Source organism: Schistocerca nitens, chromosome 9, assembly GCF_023898315.1.
Source record: "Schistocerca nitens isolate TAMUIC-IGC-003100 chromosome 9, iqSchNite1.1, whole genome shotgun sequence".
Taxonomy (NCBI): Eukaryota; Metazoa; Arthropoda; class Insecta; order Orthoptera; family Acrididae; genus Schistocerca; species Schistocerca nitens.
In genome coordinates, this window is record NC_064622.1 from 12,707,332 (window position 1) to 12,723,409 (window position 16,078).

The following is a 16,078-nucleotide window of genomic DNA, read 5'->3' on the forward strand; positions in this document are numbered from 1 at the left end:
TCGATGTTAACAAATTTTTCTTCTTCAGAAACGCTTTCCTTGCCATTGCCAGTCTACATTTTATATCCTCTCTACTTCGACCATCATCAGTTATTTTTCTCCCCAAATAGCAAAACTCCTTTACTACTTTAAGTGTCTCATTTCCTAATCTAACCCCCTCAGCATCACCCAATTTAATTTGACTACATTCCATTATCCTCGTTTTGCTTTTGTTGATGTTCATCTTATATCCTCCTTTCAAGACGCTATCCATTCCATTCAACTGCTCTTCCAAGTCCTTTGCTGTCTCTGACAGAATTACAATGTCATTGGCGAACCTCAAAGTTTTTACTTCTTCTCCATGAATGTTAATACCTACTCCGAATTTTTCTTTTGTTGCCTTTACTGATTGCTCAATATACAGATTGAATAACATCGGGGAGAGGCTAAAACCCTGTCTCACTCCTTTCCCAACCACTGCTTCCCTTTCATGCCCCTCAACTCTTATAACTGCCATCTGGTTTCTGTACAAATTGTAAATAGCCTTTCGCTCCCTGTATTTTACCCCTGCCACCTTCAGAATTTGAAAGAGAGTATTCCAGTTAACATTGTCAAAAGCTTTCTCTAAGTCTACAAATGCTAGAAACGTAGGTTTGCCTTTTCTTAATCTTTCTTCTAAGATAAGTCGTAAGGTTAGTATTGCCTCACGTGTTCCAACATTTTTACGGAATCCAAACTGATCTTCCCCGAGGTCCGCTTCTACCAGTTTTTCCATTCGTCTGTAAAGAATTCGTGTTAGTATTTTGCAGCTGTGACTTATTAAACTGATAGTTCGGTAATTTTCACATCTGTCAACACCTGCTTTCTTTGGGATTGCAATTATTATATTCTTCCTGAAGTTTGAGGGTATTTCGCCTGTCTCATACATCTTGCTCACCAGATGGTAGAGTTTTGTCATGACTGGCTCTCCCAAGGCCATCAGTAGTTCTAATGGAATGTTGTCTACTCCCGGGGCCTTGTTTCGACTCAGGTCTTTCAGTGCTCTGTCAAACTCTTCACGCAGTATCGTATCTCCCATTTCGTCTTCATCTACATCCTCTTCCATTTACATAATATTGTCCTCAAGTACATCGCCCTTGTATAAACCCTCTATATACTCCTTCCACCTTTCTGCTTTCCCTTCTTTGCTTAGAACTGGGTTGCCATCTGAGCTCTTGATATTCATACAAGCGGTTCTCTTCTCTCCAAAGGTCTCTTTAATTTTCCTGTAGGCAGTATCTATCTTACCCCTAGTGAGATAAGCCTCTACATCCTTACATTTGTCCTCTAGTCATCCCTGCTTAGCCATTTTGCACTTCCTGTCGATCTCATTTTTGAGACGTTTGTATTCCTTTTTGCCTGCTTCATTTACTGCATTTTTATATTTTCTCCTTTCATCAATTAAATTCAATATTTCTTCTGTTACCAAGGTTTTCTATTAGCCCTCGTCTTTTTACCTACTTGATCATCTGCTGCCTTCACTACTTTATCCCTCAGAGCTACCCATTCTTCTTCTACTGTATTTCTTTCCCCCATTCCTGTCAATTGTTCCCTTATGCTCTCCCTGAAACACTCTACAACCTCTGGTCCTTTCAGTTTATCCAGGTCCCATCTCCTCAAATTCCCACCATTTTGCAGTTTCTTCAGTTTTAATCTACAGTTCATAACCAATAGATTGTGGTCAGAGTCCACATCTGCCCCTGGAAATGTTTTACAATTTAAAACCCGGTTCCCGAATCTCTGTCTTACCATTATATAATCTATCTGAAACCTGTCAGTATCTCCAGGGTTCTTCCATGTATAGAGCCTTCTTTCATGATTCTTGAACCAAGTGTTAGCTATGATTAAGTTACGTTCTGTGCAAAATTCTACCAGGCGGCTGCCTCTTTCATTCCTTACTCCCGTTCCATATTCACCTAGTACGTTTCCTTCTCTTCCTTTTCCTATTGTCGAGTTCCAGTCACCCATGACTATTAAATTTTCGTCTCGCTTCACTATCTGAATAATTTCTTTTATCCCATCATACATTCCTTCAATCTCTTTGTCATCTGCGGAGCTAGTTGGCATATAAACTTGTACTACTGTAGTAGGCATGGGCTTTGTGTCTATCTTGGCCACAATAATGCGTTCACTGTGCTGTTTGTAGTAGCTTACCCGCACTCCAATTTTTTTGTTCATTATTAAACCTACTCCTGCATTACCCCTATTTGATTTTGTATTTATAACCCTGTAATCACCAGACCAAAAGTCTTGTTCCTCCTGCCACCGAACTTCACTAATTCCCACTATATCTAACTTCAACCTATCCATTTCCCTTTTTAAATTTTCTAACCTACCTGCCCGATTAAGGGATCTAACATTCCACGCTCCGATCCGTAGAACGCCAGTTTTCTTTCTCCTGATAACGACGTCCTCCTGAGTAGTCCCCGCCCGGAGATCCGAATGGGGGACTATTTTACCTCCGGAATATTTTACCCAAGAGGACGCCATCATCATTTAATCATACAGTAAAGCTGCATGTCCTCGGGAAAAAATACAGCTGTAGTTTCCCCTTGCTTTCAGCCGTTCACAGTACCAGCACAGCAAGGCCGTTTTGGTTAATGTTACAAGGCCAGATCAGTCAATCATCCAGACTGTTGCCCCTGCAACTACTGAAAAGGCTGCTGCCCCTCTTCAGGAACCACATGTTTGTCTGGCCTCTCAACAGATACCCCTCCGTTGTGGTTGCACCTACGGTACGGCCATCTGTATCGCTGAGGCACGCAAGACTCCCCACCAACGGCAAGGTCCATGGTTCATGTTCAACAACTAGTTGACAGATTTCTCGTTGGTCATCACACCATTAGACATGATTTAGCAACATAAAATCAGATAGTAATTAAAATTGGGCACTGATAAGGTAAATTCCAACACAGGTTAAGGCACAGGGTGAAGTACTAGTGTTTAAATATGAATGGGTTAATACTAGGAGTGAAATGGTTAGTTCAGCCACTCTAAAGGTATGATAAATATATATTCCCTTATCAGTTACATATTAATGAATCAACTAGTCTTCAATTGAAAGTAGATGTCTGCAAGACCTATAACTATGTTATGAATACAAATCCTCAATCTTTAGTTTTTCCTTTGCTACTCATTACACATGAATCGTTAGTGCTCATCAGAATATTTTCCATAAGATATTGGAGAAATTTAACCAGTTTTCATTAAGAATCAGATTGTAAGCTAACATTTGTATTTATTGATAAGCATTGAGTTGCTGTAACATACAGCAGTATTGAACAGTTCAGATTTGTGTAGACACTGTAACAAAGAACACCTCTTATCTATACTAAGGAGAAAGCATGACTTGTACAGATACTAGACATGTTGTAAACATCATCCATATCTTATAGTATTAAGGTGGCAAAAGAATAATTAAATAAGACTACCAATGGTTTGATCATTGAAGTGGTAGAAAATTACACAAAAATAATACTGTGTGACTCTCTAAATCCTGGGAATCAGAACACCTCTGTCCCAATAACTATCTCCAACATAAAATTCCATTTTCTTTATGCTCCACAGATGAATTACAGAAGTAATACAAACATAATAAATTTCTTTCTGATAAATGTTCCTTTTCCAATTACACATTAGGTCTAACACATGTTAAGGACAAGATCATGACAAAGTATTTTCATACTTGATAGTAAATCAATGTCTATCCAGTGACTTTCACATAATAGGTATAGTAACAGGACCAGCCAAATGAGAATACCAATATAAGGCTACAAACAGTCTGACCTAATTGTAATCACATCTCAGTTGTAAAGTAATAGTATATTGCTATAAGAGCACAGACATCTTAAGTAAACTTCACACCAGTTCTAAACATTTCCACCGAGCGAGGTGGCGCAGTGGTTAGCACACTGGACTCGCATTCGGGAGAACGACGGTTCAATCCCGTCTCCGGCCATCCTGATTTAGGTTTTCCATGATTTCCCTAAATAGCTTCAGGCAAATGCCGGGGTGGATCCTTTGAAAGGGCACGGCCGATTTCCTTCCCTAACCCGAGCTTGCGTTCCATCTCTAATGACCTCGTTGTCTACGGGACGTTAAACACTAATCTCCTCCCTCCTCCCCCTCCTAAACATTTCCGCAACTGTTCACAAAATCATCAGCAAAATGAGATTATAACTTTATCAGCATAATGAGAATAACTGTAAGGTCATCATTAGTAAATATTACACCAACTCTCCTCAAAATTCATACTCTGGTTGTACTATTAAACCACACATTGTTAAATCTGCCCAAAGTTTATACTCATATTCAGATAACCAGAAAAAGGCACCTTGCTTAGTATAAAATACGTGCACCAGTTCCTTTTGGCACCCAGTCTCTAGCTACCCGTCCGAATCAGAAAATGGAAGAGGGTGAGTTTGTACAGATAAGTAAGAGAGGATGTGACTTGAAAAGGAAAGCTTGGAGCCTTGGGTTCGCCACCCCCAAATTGCAAAAAGAGCTTGCAACCTCCTGAGGAATATTTCGTTAGAATGATTAGAGGCTGTCATCATTTGAAATAGCACCTGTTCTTACTGTCCTCATACAATTGTTATGCTTGTCACTAAATGTTTCATCAGAATTCATAGCTTTGATAGAATCACACAATATTTTTTTTTTTTTTTTTTAACATCATCTGTCAGATATTTAATATCCATACCACACTAAAAGTCAGTCACATCATCTGCTTTTACATTGAAAATTTCATGTAATAAATCCTATTCCTTCACATTGAAGAACCATATACTAAATTATTCTATTCATTTTTACTGGTACACAGTAGCAAATCACTACATGATGAATCTTAATACGAAAAATGGATATCATTTTGAAAATATATGTTGCTAAAAGAATTGAAATTAGTGTTGTTTTGTTCTTCCACACTCTTAAGTTAAGTGTCTGATCAAGATATAGTCTTGCCTCTTACAAATTGCACACTGTATACTCTAGGATAGTAGAAGGATTCTAACTGCTCTTACTAACTACATAGGATAGTAAAAGGTGGGTGATTCCAGAAAATAAATATGGAGTCACTGGCTGGGGCAAGGTACCACATGCCACATGGTGTATTTATGAATGTACCACAGATCCCCTACCCGTTAAATTTCACCACAAAACTACTAAAAAAATGCTTCTGAGAGGATGCTCACCCCCAGATGTTGCCTTGACTATACTATGCACAGAATGTATTCTCAACTATTTCAGCTCCTCATATCACTATTTAATTCATAATTTATGATGGAGATAAAAATTTAAAAAATGTTCAAATATTCAGTGACAACAAAAAATGAAAATAAATTTCCTCTTATTGGTTATTTCACTTTCACTGGGTTAAGTACTCACTGTAGAGTTTGCTAAAGTATACAGTATGATCCTGACTGTGTAAAGTAAGATGCATAACAAATTTCCAATGGTGTGTCAAATATCAAAGAACAAATATCATGATGCTAATTGGGTGATTAAGGTTGTCTGCGCAATATCAGCTGTGTCACATTCCAAATTCAAATGGTCCTACATAAAATCAAACAACTCCCAATCTATGCCAGGTAAAAGCATACACTAATGTTCAAATATACCCTTTTCAACCCACACTCTATGAATAGACAAAATATAGGTAAAAATATGCAAATATTCACACATAAAAGAAATATGAATATAACTAAAAACAAAGATGATGTGACTTACCAAATGAAAGTGCCGGCAGGTCAACAGACACACAAACAAACACAAACATACACACAGAATTCAAGCTTTCGCAACAAACTGTTGCCTCGTCAGGAAAGAGGGAAGGAGAGGGAAAGACGAAATGATGTGGGTTTTAAGGGAGAGGGTAAGGAGTCATTCCAATCCCGGGAGCGGAAAGACTTACCTTAGGGGGAAAAAAGGACGGGTATACACTCGCACACATACACACATATCCATCCACACATATACAGACACAAGCAGACATATTTAAAGACAGAGAGTTTGGGCAGAGATGTCAGTCGAGGCAGAAGTGCAGAGGCAAAGATGTTGAATGACAGGTGAGGTATGAGTGGCGGCAACTTGAAATTAGCGGAGATTGAGGCCTGGTGGATAACAGGAAGAGAGGATATATTGAAGAGCACGTTCCCATCTCCGGAGTTCGGATAGGTTGGTGTTAGTGGGAAGTATTCAGATAACCCGGACGGTGTAACACTGTGCCAAGATGTGCTGGCCGTGCACCAAGGCATGTTTAGCCACAGGGTGATCCTCATTACCAACAAACACTGTCTGCCTGTGTCCATTCATGCGAATGGACAGTTTGTTGCTGGTCATTCCCACATAGCATGCGTCACAGTGTAGGCAGGTCAGTTGGTAAATCATATGGGTGCTTTCACACGTGGCTCTGCCTTTGATCGTGTACACCTTCCGGGTTACAGGACTGGAGTAGGTGGTGGTGGGAGGGTGCATGGGACAGGTTTTACACCGGGGGCAGTTACAAGGGTAGGAGACAGAGGGTAGGGAAGGTGGTTTGGGGATTTCATAGGGATGAACTAAGAGGTTACGAAGGTTAGGTGGACGGCGGAAAGACACTCTTGGTGGAGTGGGGAGGATTTCATGAAGGATGGATCTCATTTCAAGGCAGGATTTGAGGAAGTCGTATCCCTGCTGGAGAGCCACATTCAGAATCTGATCCAGTCCCGGAAAGTATCCTGTCACAAGTGGGGCACTTTTGTGGTTCTGGGTTTGAGAGGATGAGGAAGTGGCTCTGGTTATTTGCTTCTGTACCAGGTCGGGAGGGTAGTTGCGGGATGCGAAAGCTGTTGTCAGGTTGTTGGTGTAATGCTTCAGGGATTCCGGACTGGAGCAGATTCGTTTGCCACGAAGACCTAGGCTGTAGGGAAGGGACCGTTTGATGTGGAATGGGTGGCAGCTGTCGTAATGGAGGTACTGTTGCTTGTTGGTGGGTTTGATGTGGACGGACGTGTGAAGCTGGCCATTGGACAGGTGGAGGTCAACATCAAGGAAAGTGGCATGGGATTTGGAGTAGGACCAGGTGAATCTGATGGAACCAAAAGAGTTGAGGTTGGAGAGGAAATTCTGGAGTTCTTCTTCACTGTGAGTCCAGATCATGAAGATGTCATCAATAAATCTGTACCAAACTTTGGGTTGGCAGGCCTGGGTAACCAAGAAGGCTTCCTCTAAGCGACCCATGAATAGGTTGGCGTACGAAGCGGCCATCCTGGTACCCATGGCTGTTCCCTTTAATTGTTGGTATGTCTGGTCTTCAAAAGTGAAGAAGTTGTGGGTCAGGATGAAGCTGGTAAGGTAATGAGGAAAGAGGTTTTAGGTAGGGTGGCAGGTGATCGGCGTGAAAGGAAGTGCTCCATCGCAGCGAGGCCCTGGATGTGCGGGATATTTGTGTATAAGGAAGTGGCATCAATGGTTACAAGGATGGTTTCTGGGGGTAACGGATTGGGTAAGGATTCCAGGCGTTCGAGAAAGTGGTTGGTGTCTTTGATGAAGGATGGGAGACTGCATGTAATGGGTTGAAGGTGTTGATCTACGTAGGCAGAGATACGTTCTGTGGGGGCTTGGTAACCAGCTACAATGGGGCGGCCGGGATGATTGGGTTTGTGAATTTTAGGAAGAAGGTAGAAGGTAGGGGTGCGGGGTGTCGGTGGGGTCAGGAGGTTGATGGAGTCAGGTGAAAGGTTTTGTAGGGGGCCCAAGGTTCTGAGGATTCCTTGAAGCTCCGCCTGGACATCAGGAATGGGATTACCTCGGCAAACTTTGTATGTGGTGTTGTCTGAAAGCTGACGCAGTCCCTCAGCCACATACATACTCCCGACGATGAAGTACCACGGTCGTGGAATCCTTGTCCGCCGGAAGAATGATGATGGACCAGTCAGCCTTCAGATCACGGATAGCCTGGGCTTCAGCAGTGGTGATGTTGGGAGTAGGATTAAGGTTTTTTAAGAAGGATTGAGAGGCAAGGCTGGAAGTCAGAAATTCCTGGAAGGTTTGGAGAGGGTGATTTTGAGGAAGAGGAGGTGGGTCCCGCTGTGACGGAGGACGGAACTGTTCCAGGCAGGGTTCAATTTGGATAGTGTCTTGGGGAGTTGGATCATTAGGGGTAGGATTAGGATCATTTTTCTTCGCGGCAAAGTGATACTTCCAGCAGAGAGTACGAGTGTAGGACAGTAAATCTTTAACCAGGGCTGTTTGGTTGAATCTGGGAGTGGGGCTGAAGGTGAGGCCTTTGGATAGGACAGAGGTTTCGGATTGGGAGAGAGGTTTGGAGGAAAGGTTAACTACTGAATTAGGGTGTTGTGGTACCAGATTGTGTTAATTGGAATTTTGAGGTTTTGGAGGGAGTGGAGCTGGAAGTGGGAGATTGAGTAGATGGGAGAGACTGGGTTTGTGTGCAACGAGAGGTGGTTGAGGTTTGCTGGAAAGGTTGTGAAGGGTGAGTGAGTTGCCTTTCCGGAGGTGGGAAACCAGGAGATTGGATAGTTTTTTGAGGTGAAGGGTGGCATGCTGTTCTAATTTGCGGTTGGCCTGTAGGAGGATGCTCTGAATAGCCGGTGTGGATGTGAGAGAGGAAAGATTGAGGACTTTTATTAAGGATAGGAGTTGACGGGTGTGTTCATTGGCTAATGTTCATTGAATATAAACTACAAAAACTATTTTACAGTACTAGCTTCATATGTGTTAAGTTATCTGATTTCTCACTTGTCAGTGTTTGCATTTGCAAAAGGCAGTGGACATTAATTGAACTTTTTATGAGTTGTAATTTTCTTTCGGTTTGTATCTTTTTTATTATTGGATCAAAGTATTCATAGCATGGCATGACAAGGTGTACAGCATGGGTTTGTCTGTGTGGCATAGAGTATACGTTCTTCAACACACATTTACTATTTGCTGGTTGTTTATTCACTTTTGTGGTACTTTCATTAACTAGGTAATTGTTTTTGCAAAGCTCCCTCAAATCTGTCTGCAAGCTACTGATTTCAACACACACATTTTCCTTTCATATATGCAAATTTTGACAAATTTCATTTATGGTTTCAAACTTTTGCCCACTGTGGTTACATCTGTCACCATAGTTACTAACTATTTTCACCACTTTATCACAATTACTACCTTTTATTACAGATTCTACACATTTACTAATCATATTACTGCCAGGAGAAACTGTTTCATATTTTTCATGGAAATTTTATCATCTGAGTACACATACTGACTGATCACCATACTGACATTTGCTACTATAGTCATTGACTACACTTAGTACTCTATCACTAATTAGATCTTCCTTTCCATTTTCACAAACACATTCAGACACAACATCACTGACATCAACTGGTAACATTAATCTATCAGGCACTGCTCTACTGGTTTCTAACTTATTACTCGAACACTCGCCAGAAATTCCAGAATCATTAAACATCAAATCATTACCTTAAACTTCTACATATACCATCCAAACTAATTCTGTAAGTAACACATCATCATCATCTGAATCATTCTCATTAGAAACATTATCATCACATTTAATATTATTTTCAACACCAAACTTATTTCTCTCTTCACACACTTCTTCAACAACCTCAGCATTGTGACTACTCTGTTCTACCACATTCTCACTTTTCTGTTTATTATCTACTGTAATTTCACCTGGAATTACTCTGTCATTCTCACTTCCATTGCCTAGCACATGAATATCAGCTTGCACACATACAGCACCAGTGTCAGCATTTTCACTCATTTCACAGTCACTCAACATTCTCACTAAACCATACTCATCGGAACTTTTCTCATCACTATCAACAGCTACTACTGCATTACTACTGTTAAAGAAATTTGTCAAAGTGTTTTCTTCTAATTCAAATTCAGATTTTTTACTTTTTTGTTCATCTTTGTTTTCAGATAAAATAATTTCCCAAAATTCCCTATCAAACTTCATTCTACTCACTTCAGGTTGTATTCTGGGTACAAAATTTTGGTATGCTCTATTTGTGCTGCCCCTTCCCCTTCTGAAATTACTACAATGTGCCTGATTGTAATTCCCATGTCTATTTGCCCCATTTCGCCAGGCTCCAAAAGAGGCGGGTCTTAATTTACCAGACCATTTCTTCTGTTTTCAAAATTGTTACTATTGTTTTCCTGATTTTACCCCCACTGCCTATTTCTTGGTTCAAAATTCCTATCCTCAGGTTTCTGCCTATCATTCCTCTCCTCATTTCTTCTGTCACCACTTCTAAATCTGCTATTGAAATGATCATTGAAAGCTCTGTTATTGTTATTCCTGCTATCATCAGGTCTGTCATTACAGCTGTCATTTCTCTCCCACGCTAAATCCAGTTTATCTATATATCTAAGAAATTGTTCAATTGTATCATCAGGTCCGTAGACAAGGCTCCACTATACTCTATTCAGTAACCTATGTTTTAGGGTGTCTATTTGGATCATTTCATCGAGTGGTTTATCGAGATGTCCTAAAGTTCTTAACTGTTGTTCACAAAAAGTTTTCATGCATCCACTACCCGGTTTGAAATTTGGTCCATTCAAAAATTCTGACTTAATTCTAGCTTGTTTAGTTTCTGACCAGAATTTGTTCATGAAAGCTCGTTCTACTTCATTAAACGACATTTTGAGTTTGATTGCTTGGTCCGCCCATGGCCTCCCCGTCTAAGAACTTTTTAAAAAAATTAATTTTCAAATTATCGCTCATTTTATCAGTCAAATGTCTTTAATCTGGCACATGAAATCAACTGGATGTATATTGCCCTCCCCTGAAAATGTTTTTATGTTAACAGTACTCCACAATGGACTGTAACTACAAAAAGATTTCACAGCAACAGAATATCGATTTCTTGAAATTTAGATTTGAAGTTCGAAATTTTGGCTAAACAAGTGCCTACTTCTTCTTTTAACTCCACGAAATTATCATTTGCAAGTTTAGTGAAATTTTGTATATTTTGATCAATTTCTGTGAATTTCTTTACGAAACCTTTGTTGAGTTTTTTCAATTGTAACACTTCTGCACTAGCAACTTTTTCGAAATTTTCCACAGAATCTAGCCTCTCTTCGAATGTTTGGTTTTCCTGTTTTAAGGTAACAATTTCTCCTTCTATAGCCAACACATTTTTGGTATTCTCATTTACTTTTTCCCAACATCAATCTTTTTTGTTCTTCCATTAACTGAACTAACCTATTCAAGGCTGATACATTACATTCAAATCCAGAAAGGGTGAACATTCACTACTATGATCACTATCCTCTCTGATTCCACTGTCCCGATTAACTACATCATTAGCAGTAATATGTATGCTGTTTTCCAAGTTTCCATTAACCTCCCCATTATCATCAACTTGCCTATTGTTGTTAACCTCTCTATTATCCTCCATAATGACAAAGCAGATGAAAAACAGTTTCCAAAAGTAAAATTCAAATAAATTTTGTACTTACAAACAGTTGGTTCTCCAAGTTGCGTTTTCACATAAGTATACCTTTTAGTGTTACTCTCGTTCTTCTTTGTCCTGTCCTCGTAAAAATTGAATATTATTTCAACAAGCGGGTTAACTCTGAAACAAAATACAAGATTAGTTTACAGATTTATACCTTATCCCAGCTCCTCCACCAACTATGACATTTCTCTAACTACACGTAATAATGGGGCTGATCATAGTTACTCTTCGTTTGCTGGAGTCATGGTCTGGAGTTCATTTACAGTTACTGTAAAACAACTACTGGAGAGTTGATTTATTTTTATCTTGCATTAAGTTTCATAGTTTTTTTTTATTATACTTTCAAAACAAAATTAAATTATTATTACAAGACAAACAATACTTACAATACTAAAGGAGCAGCTACATGCTCACTGCTCAAAAACCGAAACCAGACTGACTCCCTATGCCAACATGGCAGTCACTATTTATAATTTCTTAACAATCCTGAACAATGCTTGGCATTGTTTAAAATTATTATTTCATTAGTTAACAATTAGAACTCTCACCCTAAAACAAATTACACATCTCATTGATTACCTAGATTCTTATATAGTAAATACATGAGTGAATTCTAATCTTTATATAAGTTGAAGCAAATATAAATGCTTAGGTATCAAATGTTAACAATACACTTGTTATATTTACTAATTACAGGAGATTGATATTATATAAAATGTTCCTATCAATTAACAGACTTGTACACATTGGTGTAATTAATATTCTGTAATTATTTCCTACACATCTATGTCAGAAACTACTGTTTATGGTTAAAATTTATGCGTTTTTATTAGTTTTAATTGGACTGTTACATTTCAGCAAGGTTCCATACTTTACACTGTAATGACACAACCTTTCAGTGCTAAGGCTTCTGGCCAAATGGAGCTGTAGAGAACCAGCTACCAAACAAGCCAGTGCCTGCTGCATACCAATGCTGCCAACTGTTGAAGAGATATGAAGGTGGAGGCATTACTTTTCAGTCGACCCTCATATCATCCATCTTCATAGTCTCCCGTCAGCCACCACCATAGTCGGCAGATGGATCCACACTGGGTAGTGGTCACTAGAATGTAAATCTGTAGCCACTTCCCACTGAACTCAGTCTGTAATAGCTGGGGAACAAAAACAATGATCAATAGCTGAAAAATACCCTGTAGCTGTAGAAAAGTGTGTCATCTGATCCACATTTAGGAGACAGATATTCTCAGAATGGACGAGTCACTCGATCATCCGACCCCTGGAGCAAGTGGTAGCCAAGCCCCACAGCACACTGTGTGCATTGAAGTCCCCCTACAAGGAGGAATGGGTGTGGGAGTGCCTGGAAGAGTTCTGTTGGTGTGTCTGCACCCAAAACATGATTCAATGTTACAAAAAACACACTGTGAAGTTATAGGGTGCTAGAACCCTCACGGCAATTGCTTGTAACATCATGGTAAGAGGGTCAGGAGAGGAGTGGCATCTGTCATCAATGAAAACAGCCACTCCAGCTCCAGTAGTATTGTCCTTTCTTTAGGGGTGGTACCCTCATAATACAGGTGTGTTGGTGACTTTAAAATGAGTTTCTTGCAAGCAGATGCAGAACGGTTTCTCCTGGATCAGGAACTGTAATTCTTCCAAATGTGAGCGATATCCATTTAAATTCCACTGCAACATAGAAGTCCCTGTGGATGTCATTGTTTAGCAATGTTTGATATTTCCTCTCTCCCTTGGAGAGGAACGTTAGCCAGTTCCTGGCTCTCCAGTTCCTTTGATTAAGTCCATATCCTCAAGAGCATAGTCCCCTTCAGAGGGGGAGAGAGCTCATCAATCCGAAGGTTTAACTACCTTTTTCTCCTACTCGGAACTACCTGTCAAAGGACTTTTTCCTTACTGATGTGAGGAGTTGGTTGCCTGGATTGAGGGGACGGCTTAGTTGGGTTCTGATGGCGGGCATTGGTATGTGGCTTAGGTGGTAAGCCCATTGCCGATGGCTTCCGAATGACTTCTGTTTCAAGTGTAGGATTTCCCCCCCACAGGTACACCAACAATTGGATATGCTGATACATGAATCTGTGGCCTTAGTTAGTGGGGAGGCACTGCACTTTGCGATTGGTGTCTTTAGGGCTGATGCAAAACAATCTGTGGCCTGAGTTTATGGGGAGACACAACACTTTGCGATTGGCGTCTTAAGGGCTTATGCAAAAGAAGTACTGAAAACTGGAGGTTGCATAGCTTTGAAAGCTTTTTTTTGTTGCACCATAGGGTATGCATCTCTTGACTTTCAACTCCTAAATTTTCCTTTCCTCGCTGTTAACCTCACACTTTCTGCTCCACACTGGGGTGATCCCCAGAGCAGTTTACACATTTCGGAGGAAGTGTACAAGAATTTTGTGAATCATGAGCTGAGCCTCCACAAGTGCCACACTTAGTCCTCCCATTACATCCCATAGTGGTATAGCCAAATCTTTGACATTTGAAGCATTGCATTGGGTCAGGAACAAACGAGTGAATCTGAAGATGGATATAGCCTGCAAGGATATGTTAGGTAATTCTGGAGTACTAAACATTAGAATAAATGTTGCCAATTTTTCCAATTTGCCATTGACTCTCCTCATGTAGTCCTGCACTTCCATGTCACCCATATTTTTCTGTTCTTCATGTAACTCTGCAGGGTCCACCTCTGTTACATCGGAGCAAGTAACTATGTCCTTACTAAAGTTAAGGGTGGTATGCAACTCAGCCTCGACTGAGTAGTCACCTAAGGCCATACATCCCAGAAGCTGATACTTGGTTTGAGTTGGCAGTTTCAACTTCAAGTGTTCCATTATGAAGTGTTATGCCACACTAATGTCTTGTTACTATGATTCTGAGATTTCTTTACGGAAGGACTGACCAACTGAGCTCTATTTGATGAATGCGTGTAGGTACTACCTGACGGGACACCCATTCCATCAGGAGTAGTAGTTTGATGAGACTGTTCCAAAAGGTCATGAGACAGTAGTGAAACAACTGTCAACCCAGGCAGACCCTGCATGACTGAGCAAGCCTTATACAATTAGGGGATGGCAGGTTGGCCCAGAGGTTGCCCGCAAGAGACAGTTTCACTTCAACAGCCATTCATCTCATCAGCACGTAGCATACCTTGAGGTTGAGGGTTATGAGAGAGAGAGAGAGAGAGAGAGAGAGAGAGAGAGAGAGAGAGAGAGAGAGAGAGAGAGGTATGTAACTTCCCCATGGTCCAGGCAGTGAAGCCAACGCCCCCATTCTCCAAAACACAAAGTTTCACCTCTGTGCCATGCGGTGGTTGCTAAAGCATGCCCGGAGCTTATGGTAACAGAGGACTGATGGCACTTACCAGTACCCAGCTCATGAATCCGGGATTGCCAAGCCCGTACCCAGCAATCAAATGCTGAGACCCCAAATGGAGGCAGGTGGCGAGACTCGAGGACATGTTGTAGCATCGGGTGCGAACATGATGATGTCATGCAATGATATCCATTTGTAAATCCCAAAGCAAATATCAGTATGTAGTTTAAAAACATCAACGTGAGAAAGCCTGGCCGTAGACCTGCTGAAAGAATTTTAGACCAGAAATCTTAAGAATCTACATCAAAGTGAATTTTAAAATTATATAAAGATAACAAGGGAGTCAAGTTCGAATTACAGGTCAAGGATGCTATATTACATCGCTAACTGGCACCCCATGCCACATGTAGAAGGCCAGTCCTTCGTAATCAGCAGTAATTCAAGAATAAAATCCAAGAAGATTGTACCCAAGTAAAAAAATTTTAGAACCATAAAAATAACAGACCAATGATGTTAAAATTTAGAAGACTGGGAATCTGCCTTATACAGCTAACTGGCAACATACCATATGTAAAAGACAAATCAAACATGAGAATCAAATGATAAAAACCATAAAAGTACAGTTTAGTCCTAAAAATATTAGTCACATACTGTAATGTACCAGGATGGTGGTGATAAAGGCCCATTGCATGAGTAAAAGTTGCATCAAAAGCTCATTATTTGCAAATGTATAGCAAGTATCATCATGGGAACAGTATATGCAGTGGTTCCAAAAATTGTTAGTATTACCATAGCTGTAAATGTACAAACCAACAGTTTATAGTAATTTTAAAAATAAAGCTATGTAATCAACAGTCATAAAATGAGAAATAACATACCATGGCTTACAAAGGAGTGTTCCTGCATGATGTATGAAAAAGTCATCTATATCAAATGAGCGCAGCTTGAAGAATAAGAGGAAAATGCTTCAGGCGCACCAGCCTGACAAGACACATCCAAACTAACTGAATTATGCAAAGGTTCCTACTGGCTGACTGAAGTAGCCAACAGGGGCGATAGGTGGCGTGGGAGCACTTGCATTTACAAAGACTGCCACCATAAAAAATAAATTAAGACTTTCATGTATTTGTGGGGAAAGAAGTCCATAAGAAGCTGGGTCAATGGAGTAAAAAAGGGATTTAGAAAGAAACAATATAAAAAAGAAGATATAAACAACAGAGAAGCCTGTCAGGAAAATGTATTGGAAATGGAAGGATTCC

The 16,078-nt window shown here is 40.2% G+C and overlaps 1 long non-coding RNA gene across 1 annotated transcript in view; it reads right to left on the reverse strand.

Moving 5' to 3' along the window:
• Positions 1-15,246, reverse strand: part of LOC126202981 (uncharacterized) — a 31,599-nt gene extending 16,353 nt beyond the window's left edge. Inside the window, exon 1 of the long non-coding RNA XR_007540210.1 lies at positions 14,869-15,246. This is a non-coding gene — a long non-coding RNA (uncharacterized LOC126202981). The remainder of the gene's footprint in view (positions 1-14,868) is intronic.
• Between the last annotated feature and the right edge of the window lie 832 nt (positions 15,247-16,078).